Source organism: Myxocyprinus asiaticus, chromosome 9 (genome assembly GCF_019703515.2).
Source record: "Myxocyprinus asiaticus isolate MX2 ecotype Aquarium Trade chromosome 9, UBuf_Myxa_2, whole genome shotgun sequence".
NCBI lineage: Eukaryota > Metazoa > Chordata > Actinopteri > Cypriniformes > Catostomidae > Myxocyprinus > Myxocyprinus asiaticus.
Window position 1 is genome coordinate 27797133 of NC_059352.1, and position 19195 is coordinate 27816327.

At 35.6% G+C, this 19195-nt stretch overlaps 1 protein-coding gene across 3 annotated transcripts in view; it reads right to left on the reverse strand.

The window, feature by feature from the left end:
• LOC127446356 (lipoma-preferred partner homolog) overlaps positions 1-18534 on the reverse strand; it is a 324624-nt gene extending 306090 nt beyond the window's left edge. For 2 of the 3 annotated variants that reach the window (XM_051707243.1, XM_051707241.1), the window contains exon 1: positions 18363-18534. The gene's annotated coding sequence lies outside the window, so the exon portion shown is untranslated. Of the gene's footprint in view, positions 1-5443; positions 5514-18362 lie in introns of those variants that run through there. The other variant, XM_051707242.1, reaches the window with a different exon arrangement.
• Between the last annotated feature and the right edge of the window lie 661 nt (positions 18535-19195).

The window sequence follows — 19195 nt, forward strand, 5'->3', positions numbered from 1 at the left end:
CAAATATTTAAAATATCTAAAAATCCTTTAAAAAAAGATGCATTCACCTGTGAAGCAGCATATAAGATATTTAGACTTGCTTTTAGTATTTTTGCATATATCTTGAATACAAGTATGTTTTATTTTTACTGCACTCACAGTGAACCAAGTGGAAAAAAAATACATTTATATACAAAATACACTTATATTTAAGATACATTCTCTTAAAGCAAGTCTAAATATCTTATTTGTTGCTTCTCAAGTAAATGTATCTTGTTTTAGACCATTTTAAATGGAAAACAAGACAAAAACACTTGATAAAAATGGAAGTTTTTTGCAGTGAAGTTCTTTACTGAATTAAATTTAAAAAGTTTTTTTTTCCTTTAATTCAGTGAATGTCATTTAGAGGTGTGTTTAAAGATGATTTTGTCCTCTTTATTGTTAGTAGGCACGTTTAATACAACCTTTTAAGTCGGGGCACAAGCTGAATAATCGGTTAAGAGCTAATGATTAATCATTGCAATAATCGCCCGAATAGTCAAATAATCATTCTAATAATCGTTCGATTAATCAATTATCAAAACAATCATTAGTTGCAGCCCTATTGTAATTGTAAAATGTTCAAATATGTTTCATTGACTCCAAATAAGAAAAAGTACATTGGCATCACCCTACATCAAACTCCAAATTTTTTTAGGATCATGCCATCCTGACTTTCAATATCAACATTCACTAAGTAAAAACCAATGCTTAGACCTTGCTTAATTGCTTAGACCTTGTAAATAAAGGAATTACGCATAAAAATAGAAAGCAATCAGACCCTTAGTGTGAATCATTTTATCAGCAGCAGATAATAATCCACTTATTTAACTTTCCTGCAATCTGTTTCAGCTTCTAATTGCTCTCGTTAATCAATATTGAAGTTTATTTGTTGTCAGGAGATTCTCTCGGATTGACAACACTTCATGAAAACAAGCACCAGATATCTCCCAATCTGGAGACGCAAATATCTTGAAAAATTAAGGCCAGCAGTGGGAAGTGAGTTAGAGTAGATTATAATCTTAATCCATGTTCTTGAGACAGAGCGGAGGATTGGTGGAGTATTCTCAAGGCAGTGCTAGCAAAGATTGTGTAACCCTGTCTCAGTGTGCCATAAAATAAATATTACAAATTCCATGTAATATTTCTAAGAACCAAAAAACAAGGCAATAAATTAGTAGAGGTGGGGGAAACAAATAATATTTAAAATATATTGCGATATTTTACCTTACAATACTGGGGATGTGAAATACCACCAAATTTCATAATCGACTACTCATCGTTGTTTGAACGACTAGTCAACTAGTCGACTAGGATAATAATGTATAATTAGGCTCCGTTATGTTCACGTGACCCCAAACTGATGCCTTTAAGAGGGATATACGGGTGCTAAGTGCAGCATTTCAACATGGCCATATATTTAACAAATAAATAGGCCAAATAAATATAACATATTATTGCACAAAACTATCAAAAGTAAGAAATAAGAAAGGCTCCGATACAGAGTGGCACAAAACCACTTATGTGCTTCCTAAACGCAGAATGATGCACTTCAATGTAACCAAAGCGCTTCAGGGCGTTCCTCGCTGCGCATTTAAAAGAGCAGAGCTGCACGATAATATTGCGGATACACATCTAGGTCATGACATCAAGCAGTTTAAACATTTTTTTACTGCAACAACTTATTTAAGCAGAATCTGTCAAAGAATTTATTCTCTCCAAAGCACCTCACAAATACGGGAATATTACCCACAGCAGAGGATTTGATGTCTGACAGTGATCGTCTTGAAATGTATTGTTGATACAGCGCTTTGCTGTAATAACAGCGCATTAAAAGACTAAACCTAAAGCATTAAAAAGATTAAACTTCTTGCAGAGGTTATTCACTGTTAAGCACAGCAAGCTTTCATCACGCAAAAACACTCTCTAAGAAGTAAGTATGTTAGTAGTCGACCCCACAAATGAATGAATAGTTGATTATTCGACCACCCTGGCACATTCCTACACAATACTAAAGCAATATAATGGCAATTATCTACAGTATTTTTAGTTAAATTTTTCACATTAATATTTCTGGCAAAAAAAAAAAAAGTAAAAACAGAATTTCCACCAAAAGAATAGGTGTGAAAATGTTAAATAAATCAACGAATATTTGATTATTTCTATTCAACCAAAACGTAAATGCAGAAATAGTTAAGAATAATATAATTCTGCTTGTCTCATTTATAAGACTCTTTGCCCATACAACATGGTAAACTGCAACAATTTTCATGCTAAAAACATGCTGGAAACAAGAAACTTGCATCATTATTTTTTGAGACACTGACTTGCTCTATGTTATGGCTCTACGATGAACTAAAGCACCAAAATTTAATGAAGATGAATGAGAAACAAATAAGTAAAAGATCACAATATATGCAGTTTTAAATCAAAACAGTACCATATTGTGGCCCATTTATCGATAAAATATTGTTTCAAAAGGTCTCTGCTGATTCCCACCCCTATACATTACTTGGGATTATAATGTTTTTTAATAAATAAGTCTCCAGGGCTTTTAAATAAAAAAAGCTAGCAATGCAATGTGCCATTTAATTTAAGCACTTGTGACTGCCCTCTGACTAATTGAGAACAAAAATCAAGTGCTAACCATCACCTACAGTAACAAAATGAGTCATCATACAATTGGGGTCATGAATGAATAAAACAGAAGTCAAGAAAGACTTTGTTAGTTAAGATAAAACAGGCCGATGATTCATGAATAGTAAAATGTTTTGACTGATGCTAAGTGCTCCAGCTGCTGTTTGCACTGCCTCCAAACTAAATTAAGACAAGTGTTGAGAAGCTTGCAGTAAACTTTGCCTGGAGCCAATCAGGGCTGCACATGAAGGCTTTCGGTACTTTTGAGCGCAGAGTAATGAGATTATCACACTGTTCTATCATTAAAGTCGGTTATATCACTCCTTACGGCTATGTAAAATCCCATTAAGGTCTACCTTTCCTTGCCACAGCTATGCCATGGTACTAGAGGAATCTGAAGGTGTAAACAGCTAGGGAGTTTAAGAAGTGTTAGTGTACCAATAGTCAAGAACCAAATAGGTGGGTAACAGCATGCTTAGACAGTTCGACATTCCTTTAAAACAAAGCAGAATTAGATTTACCAAGTAAATTAAAGTAACTGAGATTCCAAGGACAGAGGGTTAAGGCTTAACAAAATGTATAAATGTACACTCACTAAGCACTTTATTAAGAACAGGTGTACTTAATAAAGTGCTTAGTAAGTGTACATTCATACATTTCGTACACCTACTTATTCAAGTCATTATCTAATCAGACAATCTTGTGGCAGCCAATCGTGTGGTGTGCAATGCATAAAATCATGCAGATACGGGTCAGGTGCTGTAGTTAATGTTCACATCAACCATCAGAATGGGAACATTTTTTGTCTCAGTGATTTTGACCGTGGCATGATTGTTGGTGCCAGACGGGCTGGTTTGAGTATTTCTGTAACTGCTGATCTCCTGGGATTTTCATGCAAAACAGTCTCTAGAGTTTACTCTGTAGAATGGTGCCAAAAGCAAACAGACTGGTTCGAGCTGAAAGAAAGGCTATGGTAACTCGGATAACCACTCTGTACAATTGTAGTGAGCAGAATAGCATCTCAGAATGCACAACATGTCAAACCTTGAGCTGGATGGGCTACAACAGCTGAAGACCACATTGGGCACTTTATTAGGACCATAGTGTTCCTAATAAAGTGCTCAGTGAGTGTATATGCATTATATAACAAAATACTGTATATATATATAAAAAAAAGGCATTATTTTTAAGAAATATAGCATGACACATTTTTCAAGAAACATTTTAGCTATATATATATATATATATATATATATATATATATATATATATATATATATATTTAGCTATTATAAAATAATACATATCGTGTTCAAAACTCAATGGGACTTGTCCATAGTTAATCTGATGAACTACTCTGCTAGGACACCTGTGGGAACTGACTTGGTTGCCATCCAGTTGGTTGCAAAAATGGCTCATAAAAGTAAAAACAAAGAGCAGTAAGAAACGTTCATTACCATTTGTTTGCAAATATACTATTCCAGATGTGGTGACTGTAAACTATGCTTTTCACAAATACCTTAACCAAACAGAGACAATTTAACATTTTAGAGGGCGCAACACTTTCTCCTCCATTAATGGAAAAAGATATGAATCCAAACCCATGTAACATCCAGTGATTCAACGCTTCTTGACAGCCAAGAGAAACAAAAGGGTAAGAAAGCATCAGAAAGCTCCTTATGATATCTTACTGACTGTTACACCAAGCATCATGTTAGTCCTGTTAAACAGCATTATACAAGCGTGTTACCCTCTTGACAAGATGAAACACATCTGTTAAGGTGAAGTAAAAGCATCAATAATTCCAATGAAATCGTTTAATGGTTTTGGTCATCTGTTTGCCAAATAAACAAAATAAATCCTTAGACAAAACAATGCACATTGATTATTAATTGACTTGACTTGCATTACCAACAATACTGTGTGAAAGCAGTATAGCTCAGTTTTAAACTGCCTTTAGAATATGGTTAGAGAAATACACAGCCCTGCCTGAACAAACTATTCCTTTTTAATGTAAATAAACTGTGTCGCAACCAAGTATGTGAGGTCTTTCCCTTTAAAGGTAGTATAGCTCAACATACTTGGTAGTTTTTCTTCATGCCATGAGTAATAGCCCATACTCCAGAAATATCTCTACAGTCTCTACTTTCTAATATATCTGACGGAAAACGTAGAGAGACATTCCACAATTCCACACTTTTCCGAATCGATTCCTTCTGCAAATATTATCAAAATATGAAAACCTAAGCACAAATTACAATCAAATGTTATATATATATATATATGAATCCAGCCTTGGTCAACAGAGAAGGAAGGAGGTTGAACAGACTGAAGGCAGTTCAACTGTTCTTTAAATACACAAAACAATATAAAGCACAGACAACTGAAAGTAAGTGCACACATATGTCAGAGCACAATGTCACCTTCACCTCACAACCATGTGAGTGAGATAATATGAACAATAGTACGACTGAACAAATAAAAAGGCAATTCTATACTGAAATTAAAAATAATTATAAAAATCCTCCAAGAACATTTCAGATGGATTCTACTGATAAATGTATCCAAGAAAATGCATCTTGAACACGAAGGCCACAAACACCTCTTCCTTTGAGACATGAAGAGTGGAACAGTAATTATAAACAAGGGTAGATCAATGTGCCACATGTATGCACCAAAGTTAACATCTATACATGTCCAAACAGTGGAGAGAAGAGGAAAGCAGGAGAAGCGAAGAGAAGCGAAGAGAAGAGAAGAGAAGAGAAGAGAGAGAAGAGAAGATACTTACAGCATCCCATGTGTCTACAGTATGGAGTAAAGAGAAGCCCTTAGCCAGGCCCTTATGCTGTTAAAATGGCTCATTGCCCTTCTTCCTGCTGCACTGTGCAGTCATGAGGAGGTAAACATTTCCAAATATGGAAATAAAAATAGGCAAAAGATTGGGGGCAAAATTTGATTCGACTTGCTTTTTTGGTCAGGAATGCCACTCTTTTTCAGCTGGCCAGAGTAACATCGAAGCCAAGTTTGTGGTTTATACCATTTGCAGAATAACAATGATAATTGCTAAGAGTTCTTTAAGAAAGGGGAGCTAGCAACCTTACAATGGCCTCCAAGAACAAGACAAACCACAGTATCTAAAAGTACTCTAGAATGCTGTGCCTACGCCTGTATGAAGACAACACAATTAAACCAGTAGACCCTGAGAGAGCATACTGACCCATACTGTATAAATATGAGAGAGACATTACCTTTTCTCTAATACTGATAAAACAATGCATGCCACAATGGTCTAAACAATGCATGCTAGTGTCCCCATAATTCAAAATGCTTAAAAAACATACTAAACAATGTTTTTTTGAAAATGTAAGAATGCAGAACGTTTTTTGTGAGGGTCAGGTTACATTTATTATAAGTGTGAAAGTCTATCTTATGAAAACTTTCAAGAAATGTCAAGGTCATGTTTTACCCCAAAATGAAAAAAAAACAAAAAAACAAAAAAAAAACATATTTTGCATAAAGAAAATGAACCTTTTTTAAGACCATTAAGATTTTTTGCATTGTGAAATCATTTTCATGACAACACAGTGGTGTATATTAATGCCAAAAAAATCTCATTCTTATTGCTAATGCAAAATAATAATAATAATAATAATAAATAAAAATAAATAAATTGAAAAGTACATTGTAAAGTTCATTGTAAGCATGTACTGTATCATGGTAGTATTCGTTGTACTGATTCATGCAAATTTTAATTTAATTGTGTATAAACAGGATGATTTTCATTATTTTATTAAAGTTGTTTTTTTTTTACATTAATGAGAATTAGATATTTTTTGCTTTACAGTAATGAGAATTTGGGTGGAAAATGCACTTAATTGTAAAAATAACATCAGAATGGAAATATTTACACATTTTAATGATGCTAAAAATAGGTAAAAACGAATATTTATACAAAACAGAATTAGTTGTTTTTCTCCCCTTTCCCTTGACGTGAAATATGACCCAGACATTTCATCAAGAGATTTATCCAAATATCTCCATTTATGCTCTGTGGAAGAAAAACAAACATACTATCGTAAACTATCCCTTTAAAATTAACTTTAAACTTAAACAAGAAAGCACTCTTGTATTGTTTGCACACTAAGCAATGAGAAGGAATTGTTTTCATTTACTACTTGTACAGAACAGATTGCAAAGACTGTCCAAACAGACTGATTTCACATAGTGAATTTGGAAAGTTGGTTGACTTTTCTTGAGCCAAACTCGGTCTGTGCTTACCGAAATTCAAAGCACTGCCCCCAGTGGCCGAAGCAGGAAGTGTTTTAGAACGTAAGTGCACGTGTGAGCTCCAGTTTCTGGAGAGGGTTCTGTCTGCATCCTGTAAGACAACTACAAGACACAGCAATACAAGGCACAACAACTACACGTTACGTCCCCTCCAAATAACCAGCAAAATCCTGAAGTCTTGGAACAGTGTGATGCCACATTCATACACTGTTTGTTGTGTTTATTTGGAGTCCCGCATCAACCATACACCTACACCTATCCATAACTCTAAAGCTAACCATAACCACAAACATTTCAAAAATGAAAAGTTTGTCAAATAATTAAATATTTCGCAAATTAAAATTTCTTTTTAATTCAATCATACCGCCGTATCACTAGTTGACGACAGTGAGGAGAAATTCAATGAAAGTGGAGAGGAGAAGAAGCTAGTGGTATGCTAAGCTAATAGGCTAACGATCAACTTGTAAGCTAACAAGATAAAACAGAACAGATAAATATTTATCTTACCATTTATATCTTTTTTATTATTGAACAACCAGAAATTGTACAAACACCTTCAGGAATAAAGAGCGCTTCCACAAAATTTCACATTAAACAAGTAAGTTCAATTTACCATTTTACATCTTCCATTTAATTATATAATATGTGACATATAATTTAAAAGTTATTGTTTGTCATATTTAAAGAGGTAAGAGAAAATGAATCATACAGTGATTGCATAGGATTTTAAAAGTTCTTGTAGCCAATAGAATAGCTTGATGATCCAAGGGGGGTGTTACATGTAGTGGGCGTGTCGTGAAGTGGGTGTTCCTTGTAGTCTTGTGGGATGCTGACAGATACACTTGGAGTTTCTGGGTTAAATGCCCACAGAGGGGCACCAAAAGCAAGTTGTTAAGCGAATTGTTTTTAGCTTTAAAAGGATGTATTACAGTGAAGAGGAGTGCATACTGTATCAACTGAACCCCCAAACTCAGACCCCAAACCTAATCCTAACTATTAGTAGAATAAAAATGTATCATGATGACGCTTACACCTTTTCCTAACCAGACGCAATGCGATAAGATTTCAGCGACACACAGTCGGTCTGTCCACACCAGGCGCGACACGACACCGTGATATTAATGCACTAAAATGAGGGTAATTGACAATAAAATGTAGAAAACAGAGCAATTAAAGATGACACAGTCTGTTTATTGAACGCAACTCTTTTTCTCACTGAAGCTCCGTATGAGCATTCTCTTTCTATGGCAAAACCGAGAGGATAAATACACAATCATACACAGGGCAAAGTTACTTTATGAATCGCATCCTAATTCAGTCTGTTACAATTGTTTATGTTAACACAGTACTCCTGTTGTTATTTTGCCAATCTCCACGTGACAGGGAGGCGGAGAGAAAGTTAGAATGAGCCGGTATGTCTCCCATCTGCCATTCTGAACTGGTGTGTATGTGTGTGTAAAAGAGCACTGGCTGAAGAGAGCGAAACATCAAGCACAACATTTGGTAGATGTGTGACACCCCTGGCCAAAATCAAGTTGTTGTGAACCGGCTAGTGAGATGCCGGCTTTAATATACTGCAATAAGAATAATTTTAGACCCATTTGGTGACTGCACTGGCCAGCGCGACGTCACAGAAATAGAAACCATTTCAAACATAGAAAGCCCTGTCGCTCGTTGTGTGTCGTGGCAGGTTAGGATAAAAACTCTGATTAACATGGAACATGCCTTTTATCGCTTGTCATTGCGTCATGTCTGGTTAGAACACAGTGTTATCAGTACCTCGGCATACTGGGGCCGATGTCAGGGTACTGGAACATTCAGAAGCAACATTCCGACTTCCGTGCTCCTCTAAGATAGGCTGAGGAGTATTGCTATGCTTAAAAGCCTGAAGACTGTGTATCTATTCCATGTCAAAAGACCATTTTCTTGTATCTATCTGGCCTTTATTTTCTGACAAGGATCATTATTATAACTGTGAGTAAACCTGTGTTCTTAATGGCATGATGATTATTATCATTATCAGTTATTTGGTAGGGACATTTTTTTTGAAAGAAATGAAAGGTTTTTTTTTTTTTTTTTCTGAGAATTCATTTCATATGGCTCAATAAGAAGCTGAAGAAGATGTGAGTTTAGTTAATAAGGCACAACAAGACAAGTCCAGAGCTGACCCTATACAAACAGGCAACACATTATTTTGCATATTCTTTAAATATTTAAACAATTGCTTTGCACAGCTTAATTCTAATTTTTAAAAAAATTACATTTATAGATGAATAAAAACAACATGTATTCCTCAACTCATGAAATCTCACTTTTTACCTTGCATAAAGATCACAGTTCTATGATATTACATTCATAAAAATATTAATAAAATACCTAATTAAAACATATTCAAGCCTTAAATGTCTAATCTTAAGATTTTTCCTTCTTCAATAGCATTATTTATACAAAACAAAATTCTATACAAATTTAACAAAAAGCTAATTTTGATCAGCACAGGAAAGGTTGATATTTTGCTCAGTTATTACGAGGGGAAAAACATTATTGTGTGTTTCGATGGGGTTTCACTTTTATGCATCTCTAAAATAGTCTTTCATGCATGAAACCACAGAGGGGTTTTTAGAAGTAATAATAACCCATTTACAGGGGGTTAAACAGTGTCAAAGAGAGTGACTACAGGTGATTAAAGATGCCTAATTAACTCTGGCCCTGCACTCCCTCAGAGGAGAGCTGGCCAGGGAAGAGAGTAAGCACAACCCACAACCGTGAACATAACATATCTCTCTCTCTCTCTCTCTCTCTCTCTCTCTGCAAAAAAAAGTGGGATTAGGATCATACTTCTAGATGTCTGAACTCCGAAGTGCTGGTTTCCTCTTTCCAAATATTTTTTGAGTCAGTATGTTAAAATAAGTAGCCTAAATGTGGTGTACAATAAATGTAGCAATTTTATGTTATCTCATATGTTATCATTACATTGATTATATTGCTCTCTAGATAAGCAATTCCCACTACTTAGAGGTCCTCATGGTGGTGTGGTTCTGGGTCACCTCAATCTGGGTGGCGGAGGACAAGTCTCAGTTTCCTCCGCTTCTGAGACAGTCAATCCACGCATCTTATCACGTGGCTCGTTGTGCATGACACCGCGGAGACTCCGCATGTGGAGGCTCATGCTACTCTCCGCGATCCATGCACAACTTACTACATGCCGCATTGAGAGCGAGAACCACTAATCGTGAGCACGAGGAGGTTACCCCATGTGACTCTACCCTCCCTAGCAACCGGGCCAATTTGGTTACTTAGGAGACCTGGCTGGAGTCACTCAGCACTCCCTGGATTCGAACTCGTGACTCCAGGGGTAGTAGTCAGCGTCAATACTCACTGAGCTACCCAGTCCTCCAGCCCCCTTTTTTTTTTTTTTTTTTTTTTTTTTGCTTAACAACTCTCTTGTTCTCTCTTTTTTGTTTTGTTTTTGCCAAAGTCACTGCCTTTTCAAGAAAGCATTACCGTCTTGGTGGATGAATCATAACATCCAGAAACAGTAGAAATACACTTATTTGGTATATTATATTATTAAGTGTATTTACATACACAGCGATACACTGATAATGATCAAAAATCAGCTTATTCGAGAAAAACTATTCTCACTAATTATTCTCTGCTTTGCACGTCAAAATGTAAACGGTCATGCGCACAACATTTGCGCATATCGAATTAGCCAGTAAAGGTGTAAATATATGCATTGCAACATCACATGACCTTACACGTTATTAAGCATGATTAAGCATAATTGGTTTAAGATCGTGCAAGTAAAAGCACTAACTGATGATTACTGCAGTCAAATCAACAAGTGTATGTATTACACAAACTAAGAATCTAAATTACAGTATCATGATCCCCATCATTTTTGCTGTGATGTGTCCAAACAGAAGTACGTCTTTTAATTTTTAAACTTCGAGGATTATCAGCAATTATCAATCAGTCACTAAATATACCTTAAACACTCTTCTTACTTAAACACATTCTTCTGGAGACCCCATTCAAAATTTAAACTGCCACAGAACATTATTTCATGAAAGTTTGTTGAAATAAAAAAGAAATAAAAAAAATGTTTCTACCCTACGCTAGACCCCGAGAAATTCCAGCATGCCATCGGCGTATGGAGCATTCAAGTTCTAACATAAAGTTTGGATTAACAAGGCTGAAAACTGATAAGTGATTTTAGTCTGAAAGAATGTACCCATTTTGCTATTTCATATTTCTTTCTCTCTTTTTCAATTACTGACATAGACAAGAAGCTTTTTTAGCACCAATGCAAACAAATGAAGAGCAAAGGCGAACATTAAGTGCAGTGTTGGTGCAATTACAAAGTAATTATTTACTGTAATCTAATTACTTTTTAGTAAAAAAAAAAAAAAAAGTAGTGTGATGCATTACATTTTAAGATAAATAATTATTAATTTGTAGTGGATTACCATTTTTAATTAACTTACCCAACACTGACTAGTTGTGTGATCAATGCATTATCTATCTCTTTCATCATTCTCGTGCCGCCACATGATGGGAAATGTAGTTTTGTTGCACACGCCTTTTGCCTCATAAATCAGCTGAAGTAATTTCTAAAGTAGAGTCTTATTTTCTGGCAAGCTTTATCACTTTTGTGACTTTCAGTGACATTCATGTGCCCTAAACTCATAAATACTATAATTCCAAAATTACCTGAATGCACCATAAAGCTGATGTAATGTTTTTGTTAAAATTCTTTCTTGTTTCATTTGTAGGTTGATTTGACCTAAAAGTGTAACACCGTGGCCCTGTAGCATTATTAAAACATTCCTTAGTTTGTTTGAGTGGACCGTCGAACCCAACACAGCTACAATTACTCAAACAATGTTGTGAGTTTGGGACGGGAGTATCTGTTCGGCCAACAGAATGGAAGAGGAGTGAGCTTTTGGGAACCTTTTTGAAAACAGCTATTATTTTAGAAATTCGATTTGGTGACGTAAGTGGTGCAGAAATTACACACTTCAGCTTTAAAGGAGAGCAGGAAAAATCTCCCTGACTTTTGACAAAGATTACAGGAGGGTCAACAGACAGTGGACCAAAGGAAAATTGAAGTTTCTGTGAAACTCTTCATCAGTCGCAAACATGACGAGGAACTGCGGTTAATTCACATAAATCGAGAAGACTCATCCAGCCGTGGTAATAAGCATACAATGTACATGTTTCTAAATGTGTGTGAACACTTCTCAGCTGTCCGTCCTCTTATCTGCTCACTCCTTCCTCTATTTCTTATTTCTATCGCAGGCTAAAACAATGTGTGTCCTTTTAACGACTGCAGGTGTCTTCTTAGCCTTGTATGCTAATGTGGCAATCTGTCTTTCTCCGTGTGAGCACTTGAAGGGGATGTAAGTAGGCTTGATTACCCAGAGTTCATAGAAAGATCAAAGTCATAGTGCAACTGAACTTTAAGTAAATCCGCATTCCTTATACTGCTGTGTCTGTCAATGCAGTGAGAAACGAGCTGTAGTTCACTGTAAATCATAACTGTGAGTATGGCTGCTGCATCATCCGTACTGCGGCCTTGGGCCTGACTGTTTCACACCACATAATAAAGGACAGAGTCACTGTACACTCATTTATCCACCTCTTAACCTGCTTGCCTGTTTTCTGTGTGCTTAAACTACTTAGATCCATATTTACTAGCTCTTGGAAGTTGGAATAGAGTGATAGAACAATGGAGATGCCTGTCCCTGTCACATTAATTTTATATCAGACTGTTAAACTTGTTGTTCAGGTCCGAAACATGTTGTAACTTATAACTTTGTTCAAACCGTTTCCAAAATAAGTTTCATATTATTGTCTTGAGCATTTTTTATCAGTGTTTCTCAACTGATGGGTCTAAGCCAGGGGTGGGCAAAGTTTTAGGGGCCACATCAGGCTTTAAGTAGCACATTGTCTTCATTTTGAGATGCAATGTTCTGCATTGATTGTTTTTTTGTTTGTTTGTTTTTCATCTTTTAATCCCAGAAATAGTTGTGTACTCATTCTAATGCATTATGCACAATTTTCTGAAGTGTAAATGTGACTGATGGGCCTATTCTGCAGTTGCCTGAAGTACTGCTCTACAAAAGTAGATACTTTTCTTTCAAGCATTAGACTTCATAAAGACTGAGTATAATTATAAATGAAAAGGTAGATCGATATATCGGTTTTACCAATTAATCTGTGCCGATAGTAGCATTTTGGAACTATCAGTTACTGGCAAAAATCTATGCCGATAGTTGCTTTTTTATTTGATTTTATTCCTCTGTGGCCGGTACTGGAGGATTCTACAGTTAAAACAGCTTGGTTCTACAGTATAACATCGGCCTCTAAAAGTAAAATTAAAAAAATTATGTGGGGATTGGCTGTATCTTAATCTTTTATCATTGACAATATTCATCCATATTTTATCTTCACTTCAATGCATATTTTGTTATTTTGATTAGATAATCAAGTGTTTTAAATTGAAGTGAGGGCATGCAAAGAAACTGCGACTATATGGAAACGTGCACCGTCAGCACATACACTGGGTCTCCAACTTCAATATATCTTGTGAATAATAATAAACCTTATTCCTCATTAAACCATTTCTATACAAAACCCTTCATCTGGTGAATAAATAGTCTATAAAATGGCCATGTATTTAGTAAATATTTAAAAATAGATCATTGTATCTGAGCCAAGTCTCTTTCATTTCAAAATAAGAGTTCCCGGTGTGTTTTGGGCTTGTTTAAAAGTCCCATGTTATGCACCAAATCTGATTTTTTTTTCTTGTTGCTTTAATTAGGATTTTGGTTGAATAATAAACCGCATATGGGATTTTATTCATTTTGGACTCTTGTAGCCTCAGAGTAAGGAAAGAATAAGAAAATTTTGTAACATTCTATATATCGATTTTAAAAACTAACGGCCGATTAATCGGTTATCAGCCTTTTCCATTGCCTTAGATATCGGTATCAGCAAAATCCAATATCCACACCAGTAGTCTCCTTGGCGAAAGCTCGATTACATTTCCTAGCGCCATTTAGCACTCTGTGCATGCGTCAAGCACTAGGAAGTGTAATCTAGCTTATAATCATGATCGTGCCTAGAGAATGCAATAGCAAGATGTACAGTGAAAAAGGTTATATTTTGGTCTGTTCTCACCCAAAATCAATTAGATCGCTTAAGACATAGATTAAACCACTGGAGTTTTATGGATTACTTTTATGCTGCCTTTATGTGGTTTTTTGGAGCTTCAAAGTTTTGCTCACCATTCACATGCACTGAATGGACCTACAGAGCTAAGATATTTTTCTAAAATTCTCTGTGTTCTGCAGAAAAAAGTCATACACATCAGGGGTGGCATGAGGGTGAGTAAATTATGGGAATTAAAATTTTGGATGACTTATTCTTTTAAAAAATTAAATAATGACAGAAAATGAAAGAAAGATCCTGAAAGCTTCTTTTAATGTTTGACGTCCAGCAGAGCCATTTATTATTTTCTCAAAACATTAACCGTTTATGCACAAAGTGGGTCATGATGCATCAATGGTTTGGCTTCCCATTCAGCACACTATTGAATAAAACAGACTTGTGCTGAGTGACTATGATGAATGATTACTGCATGAGTTAGATTTGCATACATTTCTAAATTACACAAACAAAATACATATTATTCTCTTGTTTGCTTTTGTTTCCATCAGTTCATCAATGAGAAGGTTTGCTCACAGACTTACACCTGATGTCGCGTCACGCAGCAACAGCTTGAGGCTGTCTACACTGGACATGCCAAATCAAACATTCTAAACCTTTTATTTGTCTTGTTGGCAGGAGTAGCGCCAGCGCGTGCAGCGCAAAATGGCCATTTATAATGGAAGCGATTTGCGCCACGCCTCGCCACTCCCGTCTGGTCGTTTGTAAATGTAAAAGCTATATCCTGAAGCAGAGCCTGCTGAGAACCACTGCTTTAGATTTATATGTGTGGATTACATTAAATGTCATGTTTCTTTTTGCATTTAGAACTTTTGCTTGTCACATTGTTTTAGACAGCCCCAGAGACATCAGATAAACGCACAGGGATAAATGCACAGAGTCCCCATGGCAACATGTGAAAAGTTTTCTGATCCTACAGTAACCTGCAGAAATATGGCAAACTGTCAATATTCATAGAAAGCCTGCATTAATGGCAAAAGGAAACTCAAAAGGAGTAAGCATGGAGGACTAGGCTCAAAGGCAATACTCATCTTTTAACTTTGAGCATCACTAGCATGTCAAACATGTCTCCTTTTTTAATTCCTGGTGTTGGGTTCAATGTAGTTTGAGTTCAAACTATCTTGGGAGGTTGGGAGGGAGATGGCCGAGATTCTAGAGATTCAGTTTGATGGCTGAGAGGCCTTGATGTTATTGATTAGGGATTCATATCAAAGTAGAATTTTGAATATCATCTTTGTATGGAAGCAAATAAATATTTTAGCACTTAGCTTTCAAAATGAACAATCTCTATAGTTAAGACATTTTGATTGACATTAAAGAAGATTGTCTTTCAGGGAGAGATGAATTGTGTTTGTACTTTTATTATTTGCACGACACACAAAATAGACTTCCATATTAGACTAAAAGCTCAGATTATAGCACTGGATTCACACCTTACTGAACGATGAATCATTGCTAACAATTTAAATGTAATTTACTTAAATAAACGCATTACATCAAAAGTTGTTTTTAGCACTTGAAGCACTTAAAAATTAACCATCCAAACACATGAATAACAGTGTAAAAGACAACAAAAAAAATAATTGCAACGCTCAACAATAAGGATTTTTCTGCCGGCCCAATCGAGCATTTTCCTTGTCTAAAATGTAACTGGCACTACCAAAAAAAATGTATTTATGTTCAGCAATGTGTTTTTATATGTGCCAAAACAAAATATTTGTATATTTTTTTAACTGAATGTTAAGTTTATTAAAGTTAGGCTTATGCTTTAAATAAATTCATAAACACACTTTTAGTGGAAAACGGTGACATGGTCTTGGCCAAAACCTAGCAAAATAAAGCAAGTTATCAAATTATCACCAGGGTAAGTTTAAAGAAATGGTTCACCCAAAAAATGAAAATTCTCTCAACATTTACTCACCCTTATGCCATCCCGGATGTGTATAACTTTCTTTCTTCAGCAGAACACAAATGAAGATTTGTAGAACATTTCTCAGCTCTTCTGGTCCATACAATGCAAGTGAATGGGTGCCAAAAATGTTGAAGCTCCAAAGATCACATAGGTCAGCATAAAAGTAATCCATATCAGAATCAGAATGAGCTTTATTGCCAAGTATGCTTACACACACAAGGAATTTGTCATGGTGACAGAAGCTTCCAGTGCAAAGAGAGTGCAACCATATATACATATAAAACATATACATTTATTTAAACATATATACATATAGTGACATAAAAATAAAAAATAAGATATAACAGATAAATAAAAAGAGAAATACATAAAAGAGCAATAATGTTGTTCAAATATTTTATTTACAGATATACAGTTATGTGCATGTGATGTAATGTATTGAAGAAGAGGTAGGATATGTTATAAAATATTATAAAAATATAAATGAAATATAGATATAAGTAGGAATGGATGGACTGAATATAGCATATGGTTGTGTTGACAAAAAGGAAAGTATATATAAGTAAGTATATGACTCCAGTGGTTAAATCAATGTCTTCAGAAGCTATATGATAGGTGTGGGTGAGAAACAGATCAATATTTTAGTCAGTTTTTCCTATAAATTCTCCTCCCTGCTCAGTCAATCTCCACTTTAACTTTCACATTCTTCTTCTTGTATTTTTGGTGATTCACATTCTTCATGCATACGCCCCCTACTGGGCAGGAATAAGAATTTCTAGCAAAAATGGACTGAAATATTGAACGGTCTTTCACCCAGAGCTATCATATCATTTCTGAAAATATGGATTTAACCACTGGAGTCATATGGATTACTGTTATGCTGCCTTTATGTGCTTTTTGGAGTGTAAAAATGTTGGCACCCATTCACTTGCATTGTGAGGATCTACAGAGCTGAGATATTCTTATAGAAATCTTAATTTATGATCTGCAGAAGAAAGTCATACACATCTGGGATGGCATGAGGGTGAGTAAATGATGAGAGAATGTTCATTTTTGGGTGAACTATTCCTTTAGCATAATTTGCAAGAAAAATGTTCAGAAGGGGACAGAAAACCAAATATTTAAGTTTTCAAGGCCTAATAAAGCATGTACAAAAAAACAACAAAAGTAGGATGTGTAACATCGCAGCACTGACCCGTTTGGGCAAGTGACAGTTCTGTAAGCTGGCCCAGACCTCTCTCACACAAATTAAACAATTAGTAAAAAAGCAACTTTGTCAATATGATTGTAATGCACATATATATTGAATAATTGTTTTGGCTAACAAATGTTGTTTTTTACATTTATAATATTTAAACAACTTAAGGAAATACCCTTTTCCTGACAACAGACTTTAATATATATATATATATATATATATATATATATATATATATATATATATATATATAGGTGACCCTGGCCTGAGTGTATGCTAGTGTGGTTTTGTTATATTCACTTGTTCAACCAACAGCTTTAAAATAAATTTTATGATACTGCAATTTTGTTTGAATAATAGAATTCACACAAAAAAAGAAAAGAAATTACCACCATTAAACCACCATACAATACCACTGTTAGAGAAAACACGTTTGTGTAATTGGACTTTTGGCTCAAACCCTTGTGATAACTTCCCTGTGTGACAACTAGCCCCGGTCTCTTCAGTTTATGTATCCTCTCTAGCCAGTAAACAAGTATACATAATGACCTACTCAGCTCAGACATAATGTACAGTTACAGATATCTTACAAAGCACAAGGCCAACACAAATATCCTCGTAACGGTTGCTCTTGTAAGCAATAGCCACGTCTCTGAGCACTAACAATCCTCAGCGCACAAGAACCCTCCAGTCTATTTACTTCCGCATTCTTTACGAGAAACACTCTCATGCAAGAATGTTTCGGAATTAGAACACGATCACTTTCCGAACTTCATATGTAGCGAGTCTCCACTATTGCTATTAAAACGATGCCGACACCTTTTATACGTTAGTTCAAATGTTTCAGCAGCAGGGTAAATGAATAAAAAAGTTCGCCCCCCTCCTTTCTAGTGCCCTCCATTTCAGTGGTACAGCTCGATTCTCTTACTGCAGAAGAACATATAGTTGTCAAAAACAGTTCAGCTGTTCACATCGAGAGCAGAAACAACACTGAATTATCGCGGGCCTGCGATAAAACCCGCGTCGGTTTCAGTGCGGGGAGCCGCCCCTCGAAAGCTTTAATAGTTCTCTTACCTTGCTTTCTAAGAATCACTGAGTTTCAAATCCCCACTTAAAGTGAAACTTCTTTTTCCCAAATCTGGGAGAGTAACAGGCAGTGACGTCAGAGGGCGAAATTCCAGCCGGCAGCACACAGACACACACACACACAAAAGGACTGTTCAGAAAATTGCCCATGTATGGCAGTCTCGGCCAGCACTCATGCAATATCTCTTCCTCAAAACGGGTGCATTTATATTATTGTGCAAACAGTGTAATAACTGGGATTATTTCTCATATGTTGTGTGGAAGTGGTGAAACCATTTGAAGGCCTGGACAATGTGTTCTTTGTGTAAAAGTGCTGCAGTATTTTCAATTTATGGGAGTAATGTTACAAAATTGTTGCAATAAAATAAAATTAAATGGTTATTATGATTAATTTGTCATTTTGTCAACTGTTGTCTGAAGGACATTCTGTAATCTGACTGTGGCTGGCCAATGGAGAAAATGTAAATGGGGCTTGACCAGGTCCGTTTCTAGCTATAAGCAGTGTAACCAGCCGTTTGAGGCCCCGGAGCCACCAGGGGGACCGCAAAGTATGTTATATATATATATATATAAACTCAGCAAAAAAAGAAACGTCCCTTTTTCAGGACACGGTTTTAAAGATAATTTTGTAAAAAATCCAAATAACTTTACAGATCTTTATTGTAAAGGGTTTAAACAATGTTTTCCATGCTTGTTCAATGAACCATAAACAATTAATGAACATGCACCTGTGGAATGGTCATTAAGACACTAACAGCTTACAGACGGTAGGCAATAAACCTCACAATTATAAGAACTTAGGACACTAAAGAGAACTTTCT